At 33.4% G+C, this 25,657-nt stretch overlaps 1 protein-coding gene across 3 annotated transcripts in view; it reads left to right on the top strand.

Annotated features, from left to right (window-relative positions):
* LOC129218710 (ATP-dependent RNA helicase A protein-like) overlaps window positions 1-24,839 on the top strand; it is a 55,472-nt gene extending 30,633 nt beyond the window's left edge. For all 3 annotated transcript variants that reach the window (XR_008580368.1, XR_008580367.1, XM_054853033.1), the window contains one exon: window positions 24,304-24,839. The gene's annotated coding sequence lies outside the window, so the exon portion shown is untranslated. The remainder of the gene's footprint in view (window positions 1-24,303) is intronic.
* The last annotated feature ends 818 nt before the right edge of the window (window positions 24,840-25,657 follow it).

The raw sequence follows: 25,657 nt of genomic DNA, 5'->3' as shown, positions 1-25,657 counted from the left end.
TAACTTTACTGTCTGAAAATGAATGATTTTGAGTTTTGATTTTTTTCCAACCCAGTCTTAAGTCCAAATCAAAATTAAAATTGTTTTTTTTTATCTTTCCAACAGAAACCGAAAACCAAAACTGCGTTAAGGTTTCTAAAGCTGAACCAAAAATTCACGTTTGAGGTTCAGTTAACTATACGGCCATGGTATTAAATTATATGAAACTTTTTTTTACAGTTATTTTGATCTAAAAGGAAAAATATAGGAGGATGTGCGACTTGAAAAACCGTAGGTTTCTAGTGTAAAAAAGTCGTTTATTGTTCTTGTAGCCTAATTTATGTAGTTGTCGAATTCACGAAGAGCAATGTTGTATTTAGTATCGAGGCGGGATATGATCATGTGCTCATTTGCTGCCCATATATTCACGAATCGTACGCTTGAGAGACGAACATAACGATTGATCTTATTTCTTTTCCAAGGAAGTAAACATTGGATTTTTGGTAATGTTTTAGAGGCTATCAAATGTAGTTTAATATGTATTGATATTAAAGACACTTTCAATTTGTTTTAGTTTGATAGTACTTTTTGGCGTTTTCTGTGTGAAGTAATCCTTGCCCAGATTTTTCCTTGTTAGGGCGTAGGGCCCATGTTCCTAATGAGGCCAAATCGCTTTTCTTTGCTAAAACTGCTGAAAAACATAGTTAAAACTTGAAATTTACCTTGGTTTTTATATTTTTCTTAATTTTATGAGCAGACTCCGAAGAGTTCCTATTTTTCCTACTTTTTAGAGCTCTCTTTATTTTCCTATTTTTTTCTTTTTTTTTTTCCTACTTTTTTCTTTTTTTTTCCTACTTTTTCTTTCTTTAGTATAGCACTTCTAATTGTGCATTGATTCTTATTTTTACAATGCCGCACCGATAATTTTCTTCATGTTTCAATTTTGAAAAGCAAAAGAAGCAAGCAAATCCTGAGCTTTTCATTGACTGACTACATTAATTTCTGAAACGAACGCAGCGGCGTTTGCGTGTATAAAAGTTAAATTTTTGTAAGTGACTTTTTTGCCGTTGCGGCGTTTATGATCGACTTTTCTTTTTATTGCTTCGACTTCAGTAATACTGTATTAAGGAAACTAATAAAAAAAAATAGATACTGGCACATTCTGATGCAATTATATATTATTTACCCGTCAATTAGAAGCTTTAATTAAAAGTAAACGGCGATAGTTCAAAAAATGCGGGAAAAACCGAATTTTCTATTCGCCAATTTTTTGTATGATTACAAGTGAAATGGAGCCCTATTTAAAGAACTACAGAAAGGCAATGTAAAACCTTAAAAGGAACATAAGGAAGCAAAAAATGAAAAACTTGTACACTGTACGTATTTCAGTGATGTTAGTCTTTACTAATACTAAAGCTCAAAGTTTTTTTGTCTGGATGTCTGTGACGCGCATAGCGCCTAGACCAGTGATTCTCAACCTGGGGGCAAACTGTTGGCCTAGCGCCCCTTATATAATAATCAACAAGTCTTAACTAATTCATCTCACCACTTATCTCACCATAATATCAGTCACTTGCCTAATACTAGTATGGGAGAAATTTTCAACAATGCTTTTCTACCTTCTAATGCGGATGCCTGAAGACGTATCTCGCACGTGCAGTCGCCGATCTATGACGTCACGACCTTTACGTAATCGACGAAGTATCGTAACAGATCGGCACGTGCCCGATGCTCATTGGCCAGGTGCTATGCTGGCGTGTATCAGAAGGTGATTTGGCGTCCGCATGCTAATGAGTTCACTTAGGATAAAAAGAAATGTTTCGAGTAGAAAATGGACTTCTTCGGTGTTTTCTCTCTGGCTAGTTGACTTGAGCGCTCGTTTGCTTTTAGACAACGACGCGGGTTTTATTTTTAATAGATAGATAATAGATTGATATAGCTCAGCTCTAGTTCGCGTTGTTTCAAATGTTTTTAATTTTATTTAACTAACTTTACTAAAATTGCCAAATAAATTTGGTTTTTATTTTTAAGTTTGTCTTCAACTATTTTTTAATCATGCATTTCTAGTCATACATTTAATTAGGTTACTGCATTTGGAGGTTATTAGTCTTGAGCATTCTCTTGCTCATTACAAACAAACTCTTCTAGGGGCGATAAATTTCTGGGGGGCGACCGGTATTCGGATACCTGCTAATGGGAAATTCTTGACCTTTCGGAATACCTTTGTTGTGTAATACTGAAACAAGCATATGGCACATCAAATCAAAGAAAGATGTTCCCAGAAAATAAGGCATGTATGATTTACAGCTCATTCAAATCTGTTCGGATAAAAAAAATCCCAAAAGCGAAAAATAATATCTTTTATTTTATTGCCGTTTTCACAAGGAAGCAAAAAAAATCTTGTAAGCACTGTCTGACTGTTGGCGCCAGCATATATTTAACGCCTGAAAAGTGGATGGATATGTGTAGGAATGGATTTTTGCATTTACTTATCAGTTGTCATTCAGAATCTTGCAATCAGCGCATAAACCTCCTTACGTAGTTTCTATTGTTTGATTTAATTTAGTGAATTTCTGTTTAATTGTAGTTCTGTTTAATTCTGTTTTTTCGTAGTGTGAAAGTTCAATATGAATTCGAAAAAGTGCCGGCAATATTCAGCAGAGTATTTAAAATTTGGTTTTCTCACATCACCGCAAAATGTGCAGTTTCCACATTGTCTTTTGTGCGATAAAACATTTTCTAGCAATGAAGCCCTCGCGAATGAAAGAGCATTTGCCAAGAGTACATGGTGACAAAGTAAATAAACCTCTTAGTTATTCTCAAGACCTCCAAAAAAAAAGCGGATAAACGGCCAAAGGTGGGTGAATTACTTAGAAGACAAGCAACAGAGCTTTACAAAGGGCTTCTTGCTTCATACGATTGGCGAATCTCTTATTCTACTGGCTGCCAAAAAAATAGTCTTGGTGAGGGCTCCAGTAAAAAGATAAGTCAATCTCTCCCCCTGAGTAACAACACAGTTTCCAGGAGAATAGATGAAATGGCTGCTGACGTTGAGTGCAAACTCATGAATGTTTTGAAACAACATAAATGTTTTGAAACAAAGTAAATTTGCACTACAGATTGATGAATCAACTGTAACAGATAACAGAGCTATGCTATTTTATTAGCTTACGTGAGGCTTATTAATGAGCTGAAAGAGATAACTGAGGAAATGTTGTTCGCCAGAACTTTAATTACTGATACAAAGGGATCGTCGATTTTTAAAGTGGTGAAGGATTATTTTGAAGAAAAAGAAATTCCATTGACAAATGTAAGTGCTTGCGCAGCAGATGGTGCCCCTGCCATAGCGGGTTGTCATATTGGGTTTCTTGCACACCTTAAAAAAGAAGTGCCAGAAGTGATTACCATTCATTGTGTCATTTATCGTCAACACAAAAAAACTTCAAAAAAATTCAGTGGTGTTTTACATGAAACCTTACAATTAGTTATTACTGGTATTAACAAGATCAAATCTAATTTTCTCGATGATCGCCTGTTTTGACAGCTTTGCCATGAAAATAATAAAAAATTCGAACGCTTGCTTTTACATACGTCTGTGAGATGGCTTTCCAAAGGAAACTGTTTACGCCATTTCTTTGAATTATTCGACTCTGTAGCTGAGTTTCTCGACTTGCATGATCCTGCTTTAAGTGAGGATTCGAAACAGCGCAAATTGGAACTTGCGTATCTCACAGATATTTTTGAAAAAATTAACGAAGTCAACATTAAGCTTCAAGGAAACAAGATGAGCCTCATCAAGGCCAAAAGCATAATTTCAGCATTCATTGCCAAATTCGAAATCCACAAGGCAAATATTGTCCATAAAGAATTTATCCTGTTTCCGACCCAAATAAAAAAGTTTAATCATGGATGATGAACTTCCTGAAGAAAAAAATTTTAATTTTTATTGATCACCTTGATTAGTTAAAAAAGAACATGGAATCAAGGTTTGCAGATTTGATCAACTTACAAATTCCTGACTGGATTTTATACCCATTTAGTTTTGAAGATGTGGATGAACTGGAAAACTCTTTGCAGACAGAGTTTATGGATTTGAAATTTGATTGTGAATCAAAAATTACTTTCAAGCAATACAGTTACGAACTTGCCTGGATGAAGCTTATGGGTACTTACCTACAACTTTGGGAAAAAGTTGAACAGCTCCTCATCTCATTCCCCTCAACATATTTAGTTGAAAGAGGATTTAGCTCTGTAGTGTAGCTTCTCACGAAGCAAAGAAATAGAACATCTGCCTCAGACCTCAGATTAAATCTCACTAATATAAAGACAGACATCAAAGCTTTAACGGAGTTCCATCAAGCACAAGGCAGCCATTAAAAAAGTAAAAAAGAACAAATCTTAACAGTTAAAATTTTCAATTTTTTTCGGATTTCAATTAAAAAAAAAAAGCATGTTACTGAAAAATGTTCTAATTTTTGCTAAGTATGTAAATGTTGTTGGTTAATTAAAGCACTTCAAATTACGTTTTTTCTCTTTTTTTTTTTTTTTTCTTTTTTTGGGGGGGGGGAGGAGAAGGGGTTAAGAATAAAAAAATTCAGTTTTAAAGCTAATTATTGCTTATCATGCGCTTTTTGAAGCTTTAAACTAAAATTAGGCGTTCAGTAACGTTAATCTTCACTAAAATTAGCGCCATCTAATTTGTTTTTAAGGGAATAACGCGGGAGGGGGGGGGCGATAGGCATGATTTAACTTCCGAAAGGGGCGATGGACCAAAAAAGGTTGGGGAACCACTGGCCTAGACCCTTCGGCCGATTTTTATGAAATTTGGCACAAAGTTAGTTTGTAGAATGAAACACCTCGAAGCGATTTTTCGAAAATTCAATTTTGTTCTTTCTATTTCAATTTTAAGAACACTTTCCGGAACAAAATTATCATAAGATGGACAAGTAAATCACGAAGTTATCATGACGTGGAATGGGAGAGCGAATGAACATAGCCAAATGGCGAGAAATTCGTCATCCATTATTTGTAAATATACAAGGCGAACAGAATGACCTTTTAATTTCCAACGACAGGCAAAGCCGTGCGGATACCACTACTACAAGATAAAAGCAACATATACATAACAGAAATTCGCAAAAACGGATCACTTCAAAAATAATCGCGGAAACAATTTTTTTTGTACATAAATATGATTATTGTTCATTCTAAATCGTAAACATGATTATAAAATGTATAAAATTTCATTTTTTTTTTCCTTGCCTTCCTTGAGAGATTTGCGAAAAAAAAAAAAAAAAAAAAAAAGCCGCAAAACCTGGATGGGCAAAACGCTCCCAATTTTTGGAGAAAAATCGGAAATCAATTTAAATGCGATATTTCGTTTTTATTTCTTCACATTTTTTAAAGTTGGGGGATAGAGCCACAAACAAATATGAATTTTTTTTTCTTTTTAATGGACATTTTCTACTCTGATTTATCATCAATATCGAGGAGTTGCTCATCATTTTTATATGCTGTGTTTATGACAATGTGACATTTCTGAGCATTTAATTTTTTTTGAGACTGCTACACTTTTTGGGGTGCGGCAATTATACAGGGTGGCGACAGATCAGGGAAATCAGGGAGATCAGGGAAAAGTCAGGGAACTTTATTAATCAGGGAAATATCAGGGAATTTTGAAAAAATAACAAAAAATCAGGGAAAATTGATTTTATGAAAAAAAATTTTTTTTTTGCTTTGAAAAATTAAGTACCTTAATTCTTTACGTATTTTCCGCCAATAATCTGTTCAAAAAAAAGTTAAAATTAATGAAGTGCGATTATACACCTGCCGCATATTTGTACATCTTTTTTCCTCAACGTCAAAGTATTGCATCTTACTTATTAACCACAAGATGAACTTCCTAAGATTGCTTCTGTGTCTGTAAAGTTATTTGTTTTACCTAGGTTAAAGTTTGCTTTCACGCTTTCAATACTATATAAAATTAACAACCCTACAGGCAAAGAGGAAACGTCAGTAATGCCTTAGCTCCTTTGCCTTTATTCCATTGTCTCAAAGTAATAAGCGTATTGTAATCAAGATTTCAAGAAGAAATCTTTGTTTTTTGAATAAATACTGATAAAAGCTTAAAAGTTATTACTTCTTTGCGTTTTTAATGTAACTGCTGAAATTGAACTTTGAATTAAAAAAAAACTTTGTTTTTGCCGTTATACTATTTGCTGTCACCATAGATTAGAAAGGTTTTCTTTTTTTCAGGCTCAAATGATTCTTTTATTTTAAAACCAAGTTGCTTTCTTTTATATATTTTGAAATTAACCAATTGCTTTTTTTCCCCTTGCATTTTAAAGCTGTTTGTTACAAAAGCAATCTAAGATTTTTTTCGATACATACAGAAATCGTTTAAAATAGAGTTAACTTGTGCACTTAAGTAAATATTTTTTATTGTTAAAATGCTGTAATTATTCATTAAAACCTATGTTGTTGATTAGAGAAAAGCTCCCTATGAATGGATGTCAAAAGGTTTCATCTGCTTTGCATAAATATGTCAATTAGTTTTATAAGAATAACTACATTACTTCTATTATTTCACTATTACTTGTTTTTCTTGCAAACAATTATTATACTGTTTGAAAATTTAGTTCAAAATAATTTCAGTTGCTTTTTAGTTCTATCATAAATGCACATATGTTTTTAAGAGTGATTTTAATAGTTTCTTAAAAATCTTATGCTAAGTGGTTACTGGAATTAAAGTATGTTTTAAAAAATTTATATAACTTTCCATATAGAAAAATTTAATATACTGTTTTGTAGGGGTTTTTTCCAAAAAAATTGACTTGATATGTTTTTTTTAAACATTTTATTAAAAAAACGGCATCATTTTAAAATTATATCTTTAGTTCAACAAATTTACACAACTTAAAACGTTTAAAATACTGCATTTTATACAAACATACAATGGATTTCAAGTAGAGCAAGGAAAGAAAACCATTATCATCAGTAACGTAAATCAGGGAAATTTGGTGAACTTAATCAGGGAAATCAGGGAAAAGTCGGGGAACTTTTTTTCACAGTTCCTGTCGCCACCCTGTTATACTGATGCGGTGTATCTACTGTAAGTTATTGTACTTAGTGCGCCTGATCAAAGGGAGGGAGGAGAAAGAGATATATGCAGGCATTTGATGCCATGTGCTCCCCACTTACTCTCAATTTCGTGAACAATTTCCGAATGAATATTTTTGCTGTATGGTGAAGATTGAGAGAAACTACATGCCTTCCCTTTTATGCACAAAGAAACAGTAACTACTCTTTGTCTTTGATAAAAAAGTTATGTTTACCATGCATGGATGTTTCCTTTTTTTTTTTTTTTCGTGACAAAAATTTTGGAACAAGAAGGAGGTAAACATCATCAAACCATTAAAACAATATTCATTTTTATTGCATGATGAAAATTAGAACTGGCCCGTCACTTGGAGCCCCCCCCCCCCCCCCCGGAGGTGACTAGTGAAGGATGTATACTAAATGCAAATTTTATCTGAAAACAACAAAAACCGGAAAAATGATAACGGGAGCTGAAAGTGTTACAGGGTGGCGGGAGATCAGGGAAAAGTCAGGGAACTTTATTGATCAGGGAAAAATCAGGGAATTTCGAAAAAATAACAAAAATTCAGGGAAAATGGATTAAATGAAGGAAAAAAATGTTCTTTTTTTGCTTTGCAAAATTAAGTACCCTAGTTCCTACGCATCTTCTGCCAATTGTCTGTTTAGAAAAATGTAAAATTAATGAGGTGCGATTATACACTGCCGCATATTTGTGCATCTTTTTTTCTCAATGTCAAAGTATTGAATCTTAACGAATGAAATACAGGATGAACTTCCCATGATTGCTTCTGTGTCTGTGAAGTTGTTTATTTTATGTAGCTGAAATTTACCTTTCACTCGTTCCATGTTACGTAAAGTAAACAACCCTACAAGCAAAGAGAAAGCCTTCGTCAATACCTCGGCACCCTTGCCTTTACTCATTGTCTTAAAGTAATTAGCGTACTGTAATCACTATTTCAAGAAAAAATCTTTGTTTTTTAAATTAATACAAATAGAAGCTTAAAAATGATTTCATCTTTGCATTTTTATTTATTTATTTTTTATTTATTTTTTTTATTTATTTTTTTTTTGCCATCGTATCATTTGCTGTCGCCTTAACTCATGCAAAGGGGTTTTTTTTTCAGACTTTAAAATTATTTTATTTTAAAACCGTGTTATATATACAATATATTTTGAAATTAATTGATTGTTCTTTGCATTTCAATGTTGTTTGTTACAAAAGCAATCTAAGATTTTTTTCCCGACAAGTAAGGAAATCATTTAAAATTGAGTTACCTTGTGTGCATAAGTAAGTATTTTTATTGTTTTTTAACAGTTAAAGTGCTGTATTCATTCATTGAAACCTAAGTTCTTGATTACAGAATAGCTCAATATGACTGTTTGTTAAAAGGTTTCAATTTGTTTTACATAAATGTGTCTATTATTTATGTAAGTAAAGCTCATTACTTCTATACTTCCACTATTACTTGTTATTTTTGCAGTAATAATTATACTGCTTGAAAATTTAGTTCAAAATTATTTCCATATAAACTTTTTAGTTGTATCATGATTAGATATTTCTTTAAGCGTGTTTGTAATAATTTCTTAGAATTCTTATGTTAACTGGTTATTGGAAGTGAAGTATTTGTTTTAGATTTCCTATATATCCCTGTAGATAATTTAATGTACGTTTTTTATTAAAAAAAAGGAGCATCTTTTTAAAAATATATTTTTATTTAACAGCTTAAAATATTATAAACACTGCATTTTATTTAAAATGCAAAGGTTTTCAAGTAGGACAAAGCAAGGAAACCATTATCATTGGTAACGTAAATCAGGGAAATTTGGTGAACTTAAACAGGGAAAAGTCAAGGAACTTTTTTTCACAGATTCTGTCGCCACCCTGTGTTAGTATTTTTAAATGATAGATGGATGCTCTCAAAGGAATGTTTTCATTTTTGACAAAACAAATCTTTAACAAATATGGTTTTATTGCACCAAAATAGGAGTTTCTTTTTTTTTTTTTTTCTTTTTTTTTTTTTTTTTTTTTTTTGCGATCGCTATATTGCATTTTATTCTTTCACATTTAAAATTTTTTATTGCTGTATTATTAAAAGGTGTTTCTTTGTTTAGATTTTATTTTCATATTTTTGTAATTAATATCTTTGTTTCCACCAGTTTATTTTTCATACTAATGATTGTCAGTCGTCTTGACGTGTGTGTAGTCCTATCTCTTTCTATTTTTTCCTACTTTTTTAAGTGATTTTTTTCCTACTTTTTTAATTTTTGATTCCTTATTTCCTACTTTTTCCCCTCAAAAAACCACTTTGGGGTCTGTATGAGCCATGTAATGAATATGTAAAAGCCGGAGCAATTGAATCATGAGCGATACATTAGGTTTTGAACTTTAGGGTAGCCTTAAATGGGCACTTATTTGAAACTTCAGCATTTATTTTAAAAACTACAGAGGGACTAGGGTGCCGTGAGAAAATTCTAATTCTTCAAAGAGTGCTGCAGATCGGAAAAGTATAAGAATTCCCGAGTTAACTGAAATATTAATAAAAAAAAGACCTTGTAGTTGATAGTAACATGATGAAAGTATACAAATATTAAAGAAATTTCTTTCCGGAATAGTGTGCTTAGAGCGAAGACTAATTGTATTCAACTTGTAAGAGAAACATCAAACTATTTCAATTATAATGAGTTATTTCGACACTTTTTATCAATAAGAAATCGCTTTGTGAGCTAATAAATAATAATTCAGAATATTCAGTTACTTTTGACGCATATATCATTTTTTTAAAAAAGTCATCCATATTTACCCCATGTGTGACCAGTAATTTCCCAAATTCGGGGTAGTTCTTGGTCTCTCAATAATTTAAATAAAATATTAATGCAATTTTAGGTAAAGGGATTATTTGACAAGTTTCTAAATTATTTAAGCTTACTCCATGTCAAATCAAATCATTTTTTCTTATATACTTTAGAAAAAATAAGAAATTATGGTTTTTTGACCCATAATTCCCTACATCCTCGCCTGACCCTACAGCTGAAAACGTAAGGCTGTAAATAAAATATATTTTTAGCATACAATCAGGGACGTAACTAGGTCATTTTCAAACAGGGGCAAGACTTCTTTTTGGCGCCCCCCCCCCCTTTGAAAAAAAAAACCCTTTCATAAAGTCAGCATCAGACCTTTCAATATATATTACACAGAAAATACGCTGAAAACACTCCAACAAACATACATAATTATCAGTAGCGTCACTACGACGGAGGGGGGGGGGGGGGGAGGGGGATTCATCCCGAGGTGATACCCATCTCAATGGTAAAACAAAAGGTGGATTTTTAAGTTTTATAAAAATATTAATATTTTAATTCTGAAAAATTCTCCAAAACCTCTCTATACGTATTTTTAAAATCGTAACGTCAAAGAAATTGGGTTTGTGGCTGTCCCACGCCCAGGAGACCCCATAACCACCTCATCTTTGAAATTTCGGACACAATTACTTCGGATCCCCATGGTTTGTACCTCGGGGGGGTTTTTTTTTTTTTCGAATTAAAGGTATTTTTTCTTTTCTTTTTTGAAATTCATTTTTTAATCTAAAACTTCCCATGCATACTTTTAAGGGGATGAAAGATTTCTCACAGCCGTTTTATGTAATTCACAACCTCTTTTATGTCAGTCCAAAAAAAGTTTTTCACTGTATCAGGTGAAGCTTGATCCAATTTTCTCATTTAATTAGAACAGTAAATGAATAATTATAGGAGTTTCTATTTCATCGGAAGTCATTGGATAAACTCAATTCAAGCCTGGAGCTAAAGAGGGAAATGTTATTGGAGAAGATGAATTTGAAAACGTTTTTTCAACCGTACAAAACTGGTCAAGAGCCCTTTAGCCCCTATAGCTGGGAAAGTTTGTGCAATTTAGTTTCAACCCCGGGATAGGGTTATTCTTTGAAGCGTTTTTGTTTTAAAATTAATTTTATTATGCGTATTTTTATCAAGTTCTTTTTTTTCGTTGTGTAGGAGCGGGATTTTATTATTGTTCCAATTATAATGAGCTATTAAGTTGTTAGTAATTATAATGAGCCCTTAACTTAAATTCTATTTTCTACAAGAGGGGGAGCGGGAATTTCATTTTGCTTTAACTGTAACACATATTTTAATCTAATTCTTCCTAACAGACAATTTAAATCATCGAGAGCCAAATAAGATTTCAAAGCAATAATGGGGGATAGGTGAACATTAGCGAGCAGATGGCGGCAGACCCCTAGCAGTTTAATCTATATTTTATCTATCAAATATAAATAGAGAACACTATTGTGCAGATGATGCAGTTACATATGAATCAAGCGTAAAATTTACATAAAATGCATTCAAAATTAATTTTCAATGCTTATCTTGTAATGTACGAGTAACTTTTGTTACTCTACAAAAACAAATGCGTGTTGTTCCTGAAATTGCATGAACTTGATGTTTCCATAGAACTGATAAAAGAGTAAAAGAAAAAAAAACAGGAGCGGGGGTGGGGGAGAGGCACCAGAATTCCTGCATTTTATAGTAATAGGAAAGCATTTTGTCTCCAGCATACCGCAAAACTTGTTTTAAAAAAACACATATTTTGGGGACTACAAGAGCAGGGTCATTTCTCAGTCTAAAGGAATCAGCTTTTGAAAAAAGAGTTCCTTGTAACACGGAAACACGTATCTGTGCCTGCAGTTTCTTTTCTTTTTTTTTTTTTTTCAGTAAAACAACGCTTCCTATACTTTTCAAGTGTCTTACCGAGAACTTTTTATTGCCCCAAATGTTTAGTGGTGCTACATTTCCTAAACTTTTATGCGGAAACCTATTTTTCAAATAGTTTTGCGTATGAGCTAATTCTGCCCACAATGATTTTGGTAAATTAGTTTCACTTAACACTGCTCTAACACCTTCAGTAATTGACCTGTTCAGACGTTCCGCTGTTCCGTTCATTTCTGCGGAATAAATATTAGTTCGTTCAATTTTAATACCTTCCGACTTTAAATGATCTTCAAAATATTTAGCACAAAACTCAAGCCCATTATCAGTTCTAATGCGCTTAATCCTTTTGTCAAACTGTCTTTCCGCTTCTGCTTGAAATATTTTAAAATATTTAAACGCTTCATTTTTATGCTTAAGGAAATAAATATTGGCATATCGAGAATAATCATCTACAATACTTAAAAAATAACGCGAACCTGCTAAAGATTTTACCGCAGTTGGGCCAAATAAATCTAAATGAAGTAGTTCCAAAACACTATTAGTAGTAATTTTATTTATACTTTTAAAACTAGCTCTAGTGGACTTTGAAATTGGACAAGTGTCACAAATTTCAATCTTACCACTTAAGTTTTCTAAACCGTAAACATTTTCAGATTTACTGAAGCTCTTTAAAGCTTGAGCATTTTGATGCCCATATCTCTTATGCATTAACATAATTGAGTTTTTCTCAGTAATACAAATTTCAGAAGTTTTTACACTTCAATTTGCTTTAAAAATGTAAAAATTGTTTACCAAAGGTGCTTCTACGAAAAATTGACCGTTCGGTTTTCTTATTACAGCTTTACTGTTTTTAATTTTTAATGAAAAACCAGCTTTGTCAATTAATCTACCAGAAATCAAGTTTCGCGACATATTTGGAGTGTACATTACATTTTTCAGTAAAAGAGTTTTTTTACCTGACTTTTGTATAATCTCCAAAGAAATGTCACCCGAACCACAAATTTTCGTTGTTCCTTCCGCAATTACAGCTTTTGAGTTAGGAAAACTTTTCAGTCTTGAAATAGTTCTAAATCAGCACAGAAATGTTCTGTTGCGGCAGAATCTACCGCGAATTCAACAGTTTTTGTATTTGCTGTCATTGCTCCGGCGAGAAAAGAACTTGCATCTCCGTCCTTCTTTCGGAAATTGGAATTTTGGACTTTCTTTAGTTTTCCGCGATTTTCCGTAACCATATCTTGTTGACCTTTACGTTGTTCACGCTTCCAGTTGTTGTAGTTAGAATTATTTTTCCTTTTCGGACTGTTCCTAGAGTAGTGCCCTTCTTCTCCGCAAGCGATACACATATTTTTTCTGTGTCTGTCGAAAACAAATGCAGTTTGCGGGAATGTTGAAGTTTCTTTTGGATTCTCCCTATGCTGAAGTCTATCAAATTCAGATATTAAGGCTTTTCGCACATTTTCAGAGGTAAAACTTTCATCACTCAGTTGATACAGTTGAATTACAACATTGTCATACTTCGGAGGTAAATTACACAGCATCTGATACGCTATTTCGTCATCTTCCACTTTTCTTCCGGCACATTCCAAGTCTTTTGCAGCTCGAAAAATGCGGCCGATAAAAACAGAAATATTTTCGTCTTTTAAATTTAGTTTCGTAAATTCCGAACGCAAAGCGGCAATTCGAGCTCGAGTTGTAGGTTCAAACACTTTGCATAACGAGTCCCATGCTTCTTTTGCACTAGTCGAGTCTATGACCAAATTTTCAGTTCTTCGTCCACAAGCAGGCAAATTGTTGACATTGCTTTAGAATCGCGTCTTTTCCAAGATTTCGTTTCTTTTTCGTCAGCACCTTCTGCCAGAGTCTCCGTACCGTCTACTACGCTAAACACATCATAGTTCGTTAATAACATCTTAACATTGAACTTCCAACTTTTATAGTTGTCTCTGTTTAGCTTCTGAAACTTAAATACGCCACTTTCCTCAGCGTGCGCCATTGTTACCCAGTAATGGATAGAAGTTATTTCTCACTGCGCTATTTCCAAACTCAAACATTTTAGGTTTAAACAACACTCTGCTGCCATTTTGTTAGCTTTAAAAGCTATGCGCAGTATTTTTCTGTGGATCTTACTAATGAGCAAGAGAATGCTCAAGACTAATAATCTCCAAATGCAATAACCTAATTAAATGTATGACTAGAAATGCATGATTAAAAATAGTTGAAGACAACTTAAAAATAAAAACCAAATTTATTTGGTAATTTAGTGAAGTTAGTTAAATAAAATTAAAAACATTTGAAACAACGCGAACTAGAGCTGAGCTATATCAATCTATTATATATCTATTAAAAAGAACCCGCATCGTTGCATAAAAGCAAACGAACGCTCAAGTCAACCTGCCAGAGAGAAAACACCGAAGAAGTCCCCTTTCTACTCGAAACATTTCCTTTTATCGTAAGTGAACTCATTTGCATGCGGACGCCAAATCACCTTATGATACACGCCAGCATAGCACCTGGCCAATGAGCATCAGGCACGTGCCGATCTGTTACGATGTATCACCGATTACGTGAAGGTCGTGACGTCATAGATCGGCGACTGCACGTGCGAGATACGTCTTCAGGCGTCCGCATGAGAAGAAAGAAAAACATCGTTGAAAATTTCTCAATGATTAGGCAAGTGACTGATATTATGGTGGGATAAGTGGTGAGATGAATTCGTTAATTATTATATAAGGGGCGCTAGGCCAACAATCCCCCCCCCCTCTCACCATCTTATGAACATTATTTTCTTATACATTTAAAGATAATTCATTTCCTAACAAATCTCAATACCAGCTCTAGTTTTACAAAAAGATTTTGAATATAAACATGATTAGTAGATTAGTTAAATACAACAACAAGCAAATTCTTTTATAACAAAATATCACTCAATCCGATTCCAGTCCGTTCAAACTGTTCCATTTTCCAAGTCAGTAACAAGTTCGAAAAAAAATCAGTCCAATGTCATATAAACACATTCAATCTGCAAAAATTGAAAAACCTTGGCGAGTATACAAATACTTGGTATAAACACATTTGAACAGTACAAATATAAACTGTAAAACGCAAAAAATATACATATAACTTTAACCCGTTCCCAATAGTTAAAAATAGTTTACTTTTCCCACATTACTACATTTTCAAAAAATTAAATTACTAAAAATATCACAAAAACAATTACATTACAAAAAGATTTTCATTGAACTTTATTAGTTCAGATCGAGACAAAGGCTTAGTAAATACATCAGACATGTTATTTTTACTTCTAACAAATTCAACATCAAATATATCTTTATAAATTAAATCGCGTATATAAAAAAGCTTTACATCAATATGTTTTGTCCTATAATTTTCGATCGGTGATCTCACAAAATCTATTGTAGCTTGATTATCAACTTTTAACACAGATTTAATTTTGTGCTCCTTATTAATTACCCCCTTATTAACACATTCATCAATGATTCTATCAAACCAAAGAAGTTCTTTGCCGGCCTCTGTCATTGCAATAAACTCTGATTCCATCGTTGATAAACTAATGCACTTTTGTTTAAATGTTCGCCATGAAATCGGCGATTTGTTAATGAAAACAATCTGACCTCCGAATGAAGTTCTATCGTCTCTGTTAGAGGCGAAATCTGCATCAGAATATGTTACAACTTGAATTTCATTGCATTGTAATTTAAGTTTGTAATTTCTAGTTTTAGAAACATAGCCTAATAATTTTAATAAACCATCCCAATGCTTTATACCGGGGTTATTTTGGAATTGGCTAAAAATATTTGTAGCGTAACTAATGTCTGGTCTTGTTCTGTTTGCTAGAAACGAAAGACAACCTAACAAATTCCTGTACGGTATTTTTGACATATCTTGTACCTCTTGATCGTTATTTGGACAATCTAGTTTAGTGTATATAATACCTTTACTTATCGGCAATGAGGAGATAGGGATATTGAATTTCTCAAAACGTTCATAAATTTCTTCAATATAGCCAATTTGACTTAATGAAAAACAATTCAAATCCTCCTCAAATTCTACGCCTAGTAATTTTTTAGTTTTACCTAAAATTTTTAAAACAAAGTATTTTTGTAACATTTCTAAAACAGTTTGTATATCATTTTGACTCTTTCCAAATAAAACAATGTCATCTACATACAAAAGTAAAATTACAGAAGATTTATAAATATAGACACAGTTACACCATTCAAATTTACAAAAACCTATTGAAATCAATTTTTCTTCTATTTCCGTAAAACCACAATCGTCCACTTTGGTGGAGTCCATAAATTGCTTTATTTAGTTTACAATATAAATTTTCCATCCCCTTTTCTACAAAACCAGGTGGTTGTTTCATATATATAGGTTCTGAAATAGGTGCATAAAGGTAAGCATTTTTCACATCACATTGGATGTTTACCCAGTTTAATTTTACCACCAAAAGAGAAAAGAAAAATCTTATAATGCTGAAATTTACAACTGGCGAGTACGTAAGATCATAACTCTCATATTTCAATTGAGAACTCCCTAAAGCTACTAGGCGACTTTTGTATCTCAAAATTTCCCCATTTTCATTTCTTTTGACTGTAAAAACCCAGCGAGAACCAATTGGAGTAGAATCAGGCGGTAATTCGACAAGATTCCACACTTTGCGATCTTGCATCACTTTTAATTCTTCCCGCATTGAACTTATCCAATTGTCTTTTTCCCGCGATTTAAGGGCTTGTTTGTAAGTGTTAGGAATAATGATTTGATGTCCTAGTCATGCTTGAGAAAATTCATTAATTACGTTGCTGTTTACAGACTTATCAATCTCTCCTTCAGTAGTATTTTTACCTTTAAAGCAAAATATATCTGGCTGATAAACAATATTATTTTTTCTGCAATATTTCTTTCTATCATAAATTGATCTCAATCGTTTGTTGCTTCCTTTTTCAAAATAATAGATATCGTTACGAGACCCATCGGGTCTTGGTACGACTTTTCTTTCCCATTTTGCTAATTTTAAACATTTATCACTTTCATCATCTGATGATTCAGTCCCCCCCCCCATCTGATTCTTCCGTTTCTGAATGAACAGGTGGTAGTTCGGGAATTTTTAAGATTTCCTCATCAGGAATTTCATCTTCATCTGATTTTGGTACATTTAACCATTCTATGGTGCCCATCACGACTTCACTGCGTTTAGACTCTAATTCGTCTTTGAAAAATTTTCCCTCATTAAATCTGACATTTATGGTCTCTATAATTTTATCATTTTCTGGAATCCAGATTCGATACCCTTTTGTCCGAAATGCATACCCAATTAAAATCCCTTTTTGGGCTTTAAGATCAAGCTTTTGCCGACGTTGCTTCGGCACACCAACGTAGGCTACGCATCCAAATGGTTTCAAATGTCTGATTGAGGGTGATTTTCTCCCATATAGCTCAAAAGGAGTTAGTTTTTGATCTCTATGACATACGCGGTTCCACGTGTACGTGAAATACAACATGGCTTCAGGCCAAAAGTTTTTACCTATACCACTCTCTTCTAAAATTACCCTAGTACCATCTGCCACAGTTCTGTTAAATACTTCAGCCGCCCCGTTTTGCTCAGGGGTATAACTATTAGTGAATTCATGTTTTATTCCTTCATTTTGACAAAATTTACTTAAAATTGTATTTGAAAATTCCCCTCCATTGTCAGTTCTTATTGCTTTCAGCTTTGTTCCCAGAAATCTCTCTGCCCTTTTAATATGATTAATGAGAATTTCTGCTGCCTGATTTTTATTTTTCAATGGGTACAATGACGTTCTACGGGAATAATCGTCAACAACTGAAAGAAAGTATCGTTCACCTTTTCTACCTTCAATACTCGATGGCCCCCAAATGTCACTATAAATTAATTCTAAAGGTTTCTTTGATCGAATTTCGTCCATTGGTTTGAAAGATACGCGTCTGAACTTTCCTAATTTACAATCTTCACAATTTACTTTATCATTTTTAAAAACTGGTAGACCCCTAGTACATTTATATTCAACTGTTTTCTTTATATTATCGACATTTACATGAGCAAATCTTTTGTGCCATAATTCTAAGCTTTCAGTACTACAAGCTTCATAATTAACATTTTTATGTACATTTTCTGAAATTACCTTTGGGTTAACAAAATAAAGGCCATTAGATAGTTTAGCTTTAAAAATTGTTTCACCATTATCCGATACAGTTACCAAACCTTTTCCCCCTTTAAAACATGCTCCCGCTTGGTCAAATCTGGGACCAGACAGTAAATTTCTTCGCAAATGCGGCGAATACATTACATTTACCAAATTAATGGTCTTAGGACCGAACTTTAACTTTATCTCTCCAACCCCCTCAATTGGAAAAACATGATTTTGGACTGCTACGGCCATCTTTCGATCATTTACAGGTTCATATTTATGGAAAAAGTTCTTATTATTTGCAAAGTGATGGCTGGCCGCCGAATCAAATGCCCATGATGAAGGATTACAGTCTATCTCGTTAAAGTTCGCTTCCGAAATAAAAAATGTTTTGGAAGGGTACTCACACTTTTTCGGCGATGAGGAGCTGCCTCTTCTGGTGAACTGGTTCCTGTTTCTTCCTCTTGACCTCCTCTGGCCATAACTTGACTTCTTGGAGCTTGTGGATGGACTTCCTCCGCGGTTCCTCTCTGGAAAACAACAATCTTTGCGGATGTGGCCTGTACGTCCGCAATTATAACACGATCTTTTTTCTTTTGGAGCAACGTAGTTGGCGCTAATATTATCCTCGTCCTTCAGCTTTAATCTGCTCTCTTCAGAATTAAGTCCTGTACTATCGCATCAAAAGAAAAATCCTCGGGTTTCTTTCTCAAAATTGATTGGCAAATGCTGTCATATTCCGATGGAAGATATCTCAAAACTTGAAAATTTAAGTATGACTCCGAAAAATTCTTGTCGATTCCCTTTATCCTGTCATAAATTAGACGAATTCTTGATGCGAAGAGATTTATGGATTCGCCTTGCTCAATTCGACAGTTTGTTAACTCAGTAAAAGTTCTCATATGCACACACCTGTTATCAGGATAAAAGTGTGCTTTTAAACATTCCCACGATTTTTCTGGCGACTCACAATGCTCTATTATCCTTTTGAATTCGTTGTCTACAAACAAATATATTAAAGATAATGCCGCTCGTTCTCTGGCCAAAAACTCACGAACGTCTCTCTCAGTAAATCCTGAATCTTTAGAGACTACTGGCACTGTTTCCTTACCAGTTACAATGTCCCAGGCGTTTTTCTCCATCAGGATAAATTTCATGTCTGCTGCCCATGACACATAATTTGTGCCATTTAATTTCTCAATAGTTATCTGGGGATTCGCCATTATTTCGACAGAAATTCGGAAGACAATATCAATGAGCACTAATAATCTAATTATCATCAGTATGCTCTTGTCGAAAAAAAATCTTCTATACGGCCCCCCCATCGAAAATTATCACAGACGTCAAAAACATCATTTCCATCTCCAGTCCTACTGAAAATATAGGCTATCGAAAACAGAGTCCAGGTAGCCCATAACCTTTTAATGAGCAAGAGAATGCTCAAGACTAATAATCTCCAAATGCAATAACCTAATTAAATGTATGACTAGAAATGCATGATTAAAAATAGTTGAAGACAGCTTAAAAATAAAAACCAAATTTATTTGGTAATTTAGTGAAGTTAGTTAAATAAAATTAAAAACATTTGAAACAACGCGAACTAGAGCTGAGCTATATCAATCTATTATATATCTATTAAAAAGAACCCGCATCGTTGCATAAAAGCAAACGAACGCTCAAGTCAACCTGCCAGAGAGAAAACACCGAAGAAGTCCCCTTTCTACTCGAAACATTTCCTCTTATCGTAAGTGAACTCATTTGCATGCGGACGCCAAATCACCTTATGATACACGCCAGCATAGCACCTGGCCAATGAGCATCAGGCACGTGCCGATCTGTTACGATGCATCACCGATTACGTGAAGGTCGTGACGTCATAGATCGGCGACTGCACGTGCGAGATACGTCTTCAGGCGTCCGCATGAGAAGAAAGAAAAACATCGTTGAAAATTTCTCAATGATTAGGCAAGTGACTGATATTATGGTGGGATAAGTGGTGAGATGAATTCGTTAATTATTATAAAAGGAGCGCTAGGCCAACACTTACGTCTAATAAGTAATAGACATGAACCAATTTTCTGAGTCAAGAGACGACCTCTATTTTATTTCAACATATATAAAAAAAAGGTAATTTACATAAAATTTAAATAAAGAGTAAAATAGTGTTGCCACTCTTTGGCTATATAACAAATGTAAATTAAATTAGGATGGAGCTGTGAAAATAGTGGTCTAACATCGTACCACAGAGAAACTCTTTAGAGAATTATTCTATAGGAGCAAGATTGTGGGGGTGAAAACTCGCTCCAATTTTTAAAAAGGGGCTACGTCCGAGGGAACGCTGTAAAACGGTTTTACCTGAGGCCAGTAGAGTAGACTAGCTCTCGTTCTTATGTAGTAAAGGGACATCACGTTGACAGTTTTATTATGGTTTCATTGTGGATGAAGCAGATTTAAGCATTTCCGCTGCTTTTGGGTGATTCTTAGATGAGATGTAATAAGAACTGGTCACTCTAAGAAAATACATTTATGCCATTTACTGCGCCCAACTGCTTTCCGTCTATCTTTTTCATTATCAGCCTGTGCCTGTTCTGAGGGGTTTTTATTTTTAATTTCTTCTAAGTTGTTTCTTTGTTTCACTTTTTCCCTGGGTAAAAATATATATATTCATGCATTTACTTCGTCAGTTTTGCGCCCCTGAAATCTGGCGCGCGAGCCCCGTCTGCCCCCCTCTAGTTACGTCCCTGCATACAATTATAATCGTTATGAAGTGTTTTGTCTGGGGTGGATGACTTGTGGTGCATAGCAGAATTGACAGACCATATAATGACTTGTTTAAAAAAAATTTGAATTAAAAAAAAACGAAAAAAAAGCAAAAAAAAAAGGAAAAGTAAAGTAATGTAAAAAGAAAATCATTCAGGATTAAAACCACCAATTTCATAAATTGATTTAATTCATTGACGCCTTTATATTTTAACAATTTTATTCTTCTGGTGTAAAGTAGCACTACTTTTATTGAAATAATTTATCTCACATGGCTCAAAGTTACTCTTTCCGTCAGGATAACTTTGAACCAGGTTAAAAATGTCTTTAAAATCACATCATTGAGCATGTAATCTTATGTGTTAGCATTTTCAATACTAATTTTAAGAAAGTATTAAAAAATTAATAAATTAATAAAAGTTTATAAAATAACTTCGGAAAATTATCAAATAGAATTCGAAAAAAAAAAAAATTAAAGAATGTGCGTTTGGTTCGATGTAGTAAAAGAAGTCAGATAAAGTTCAAGATGTTGCCGCGACTATGTAACAAGCCTCAAATGATCAGAGTTGCTTTTTTTTTTCTTCCAAAATATATAAAATATATAATTCTTTTTTTTTTCCGCCATTAATTTGTCATTACATGAAAGATTTCAAACTAATAGAAACTTCAAAAAAAAAAAAAAAAGTTTAAATAAAACGACATTACTTTCCGGTCCCCCAAATCAAAGCTTTCTCTCATCTCAATTCGCATTTCTTATTAGGAGTGTTTACATTTTAGTCAGCATTTTCGACGAAGCAGGGGGGATGAAGGCTCATTAGAGATCCAGTAGTTTATTGCCTGTCCTGTCACTTCAGGCGAAGGGGAGAAGAGAGTCCCTCAAAGTAGAATGAAATGGGTGTGGGCTGGTGGAAGGTGCGATTTTGACAGTTTTTCATAGTTTTTCGAAAACAGGGCTTTACTAAGTGGAAAATATTAAACGAAAAAATTGTCTCAGAAACAAACTTAGAACATTTCTCTTTAAAAACGTATTTTATCTCCATCACGCCTTTTTCACTTTTTCCATATCATTTTTCAAACGTGTGAAAATTGTCGATTAAAAATTTAAAATTTTATAAAAAAATTTCAAAATAACCACAGAAAAAATAAAGAAGCACATCTCTAGCTCTGTGTCATAGCCATCGTTTAAAACAAACCGCATGAAAATATTCCAGTAATTTCTCGTGTTATGCTTGGAATAGGTAGCAGATTTTCCCGTAGAGAAAGCATTAGCGTCTAAAACCAAGATGGACGGTATAGAAGAGCCTTAAGTTCAGAATATCAAACTTCTGAACGTGTGCTGACGGCCTCTGCGCAACAAGCATTGCTGCGTAACGCCAGTTATTGAATCTTCGGCAAAAGTGCGGAAAAACTGCCAAAAATTCCGGGAAGAATATTTTTTTTCTTCGAATTCTGTATTAATATTTTCTGTATCATATTTCAGATTCGTTAAGTATCATTTTATTTTTTGTTGTTTATGCTGTTGACAATTCATTACTGTTTCGGAAGCACCCCCCCCCCCCCCACTGCAAAATGCTGCTGCGATTTTGGATTTTCAAAAGTTGGCAGCTCTGATTTTAACATATGGTCATTCTCCAGAAAACGCAACTTTTGAACACAAATACTTTTAAATTTTGAAACCTTTTGTTTTCTTTTTTTTAAATTCTTACATGAAAGTGTTACCTACTAGAAGTAACGATAAACAATGGCCCAGCATAGTTCCAATTATTTTACTCACAAATTAAAAAAAATAAAAATGCCTTGTTCAGGGACTTTAAAAAAAAATTTTAATGTTTAAAAATTGAGGTCAATTTAATATCAAAGTAGTAATTTTGTTAATTGGTGCAAACAATGAGCTATTTTAATGATTAGTGGGAATTTAATATTAAGCTCTCTTAATTAAAATACAGCTTAATTAGTAGTTATCATATTAGTTCAAATGTGTGTTAAAAATAGTACTTAGTAAATTTGAGAATATACTGGCAATTTATAATTGTGGTAGAATGCCTAAGATTGGTGTATTTAACCTACATAATTTATTTTCACCTCACAAATAATGAAATTGATATGGTCTGTCACGGAGGTAAGGAATTTTCCATTAATTTAGGCCTAATGGATACATTTTTCAGAGAAATGTGTTTTTCTTTGTTGCTACAATCTGCACATATCAAGCATATAAAAACATATTCTCTTCTTTTTTTACAATAATTCACATCCCTGAAATTTGAGTTCACAGAGGTGAGAAGTCAGAATAACCACATTAAATTTTTACAGCAAAATCTATCTCCTTGTTTTTCGCCAAAAATCTCACAACTCAACTATGGCTGAACCCTTGTATCAGTAGTAGTAGTAGCCCTGGTAGCAGCAGTAGCCATGCTGTGCAGCATGATTTAGGAGGGGGGGGGGGGAATCAATGAAAGCCTACCTAGGATGTTATCTTTATACTCGTTTTACTCAAAACTTGAAAACGCCCACTTGCATCCCTTTGCTTCTCACTGCCTCAATTAACCAAATTTCTTGGTAAATAAAAAGGAAAACAAAATTAACGTGTTAAAAAATTATCAGATATGTACAATTTTCATACTAGTGTTTGAAAAGGTTTCATTATTTGTTGTTTAGGGATTTCTTCCGAAATTCGGAAAAAATTGATTGAAAAATCCATATTTCAGAGAATTTTGTTGCTTTGATGAAAGTTAGGGAGATTTAATTCATTAGAGTTCAGAAAATGGCACCAAAATTAAAAGGCTCCTGAACGAATCAGGAGAGTTGGCAACTACATTATGGTCTTCACTCTGTTCATATATTTTGCACGTTGATTTAGTATCACAACCAGCTTTATCCATTTTTAAAAACTTGACAAGAGTGAACCAAAAAAATCATTGTTCATTTAAATTTCTATAGGAGACTTAATTTTCCTTTGTGGGTTTATTATTATTATTTTTTTTAATGTTGTCATACTAATTGCAGATTAAAAAAAAAAACAATTGAGCTGTTTTTAAAGTTTTTTTTTTTTCATTTTCCTTTTAAATTCCAATTAAATTGATGTGGTATCTTTTTTATGTCACGTATTAGCCAGAAAAATCCAAAATGTCAATTCAAGAATTTATGATAATATCATTGATGTTACCTGTGACTTTTCAGTGACCATTCATTAGGTTTTTTAAACTCCCAATTAACAAGCATTGTATTAGTCAGCGATCTAAAAGAGTCTTTCCTCCCTTGTCTATTTCTTAGCTGAAAGAACATGTGTTTGAGACAAGAAGCACAGCTATTGCATAGTGAAAATTGGAAAGGAACTTAACTTTCTGGATTACTAGCAATTTTAAGTTTATGAGCAATGATGTAAAAAATTTAAATGCAAATTATTTAATTTTTTTTTTTCTTTTTTCACTTAGATTCCTTTGTATTATTTACCAGTTAATCATTCTATGTAATCATTTATTCGTTTAATGTTGAGTTCTAATGTGCCTTAATAATTTTCAAAAGTAGATATTTCCATCCATTAAATTACACATAATTTTTCTTTACTTTATAGACCACCAAGGAAATTGCCTCGTCTAAGCGGTGGCAGATTACCTAGAGGCTATAGTGCAAGTGGCCGTTTCACTTCCAGCAGTGGTTATGGAAGTCGTGGTGGAGGATTCCGTGGAAGAGGAGGCGGATATGGACAGAATTCTGGTGGCTATGGAAATAGAGGAGGTTATGGTGGGGGAGGACATTATGGTAGAGGAGGTTATGGAAATGATGGCTTTAAGAGGCCACGGAGGTTATGGAAACAGAGGTGGCGGTGAAGGATATAACAGAGGAGGTTTTGGTGGAAACAGAGGAGGATATAATCCTGGAGGTGGATTTGGAAATGGAGGATACCAAGGCGGACAGTGGTGAACTAAATAATTCATGCAATTTTTGTATAACTTCAATATGCGTCTCTCCATCAAATTTTAAAGCATAAAGCACATATTATGTTTCAACTTAGATTTTGTTTTTATTGTAAAGTGGACACGTTATAGTTTTACTAACTCATACGTTACATTGTATATCTGATGGAATTAAAATGACTTTTTTTTATTATTCAGCTTTTTCTTTAACAAGTTAAGTGACAAAACTGCTTACAAGCAAGTTCTGCTGGACTGCAATGCTCAGAAGCTAGTGTAATTTAATAACACAAAGTAGTTTTAAAACGTTTATGAAGTAAAAATGTTTGAGTTTCTATTCCAAATAACACAAATAATGAAAACAATAAATAAAAATATTTTAAAATACAGTGAAATATTGTTGCAACAAACTCCAAGGGGCCGATAAAATTTTTTGTTTATAACGGAATCGCCTTAAAACTTTATTTTTGTAAAAGTGTTAATTTTGTGAATCTACATTTTTCTAATCGATTAAATGTGCAACATTTACCATTACTAAAGATCTAAAACATATTTACACACATTATTTATTCTGAAAAAACAAAGAGGAAAATTGAATCCTCATGTTTATTCATTGGTCTTCTTCACAAAAAGTGTCTGTAACGGATTCGGTGCGACTTCCACTTTCTTGAAATGAAGACACAGTTCTTGATAAAAACACAGGAGCTTTATTTACACTATGTACAGGAGAAATCGTTAACAACTGCTAAATTAATCATCAGCAATTAAGCAAATATCACTCAACACCGTAAACTTAACGGTTACACACGTATTTACTTCCAAATACGAAAACAACACAGCGAAATGCCTCGCTATAAACAGAGCATATACGCTCTCCGTTCGAAATCTCAATCGAAACTCACTCTTTATCCAGCGTAACGGTTTATATACACACCGAAAGAAATCTCTCAAATATTCCAAACGCTACTGGAAAATAGTAGACCGTTATCAAATTTTATCAATGAACAAAAAAAG

Source organism: Uloborus diversus, chromosome 3 (genome assembly GCF_026930045.1).
Source record: "Uloborus diversus isolate 005 chromosome 3, Udiv.v.3.1, whole genome shotgun sequence".
Lineage (NCBI taxonomy): Eukaryota > Metazoa > Arthropoda > Arachnida > Araneae > Uloboridae > Uloborus > Uloborus diversus.
The sequence above is the reverse complement of the archived record's forward strand: the minus strand, read 5'-3'. Positions and strand labels throughout refer to the sequence as shown.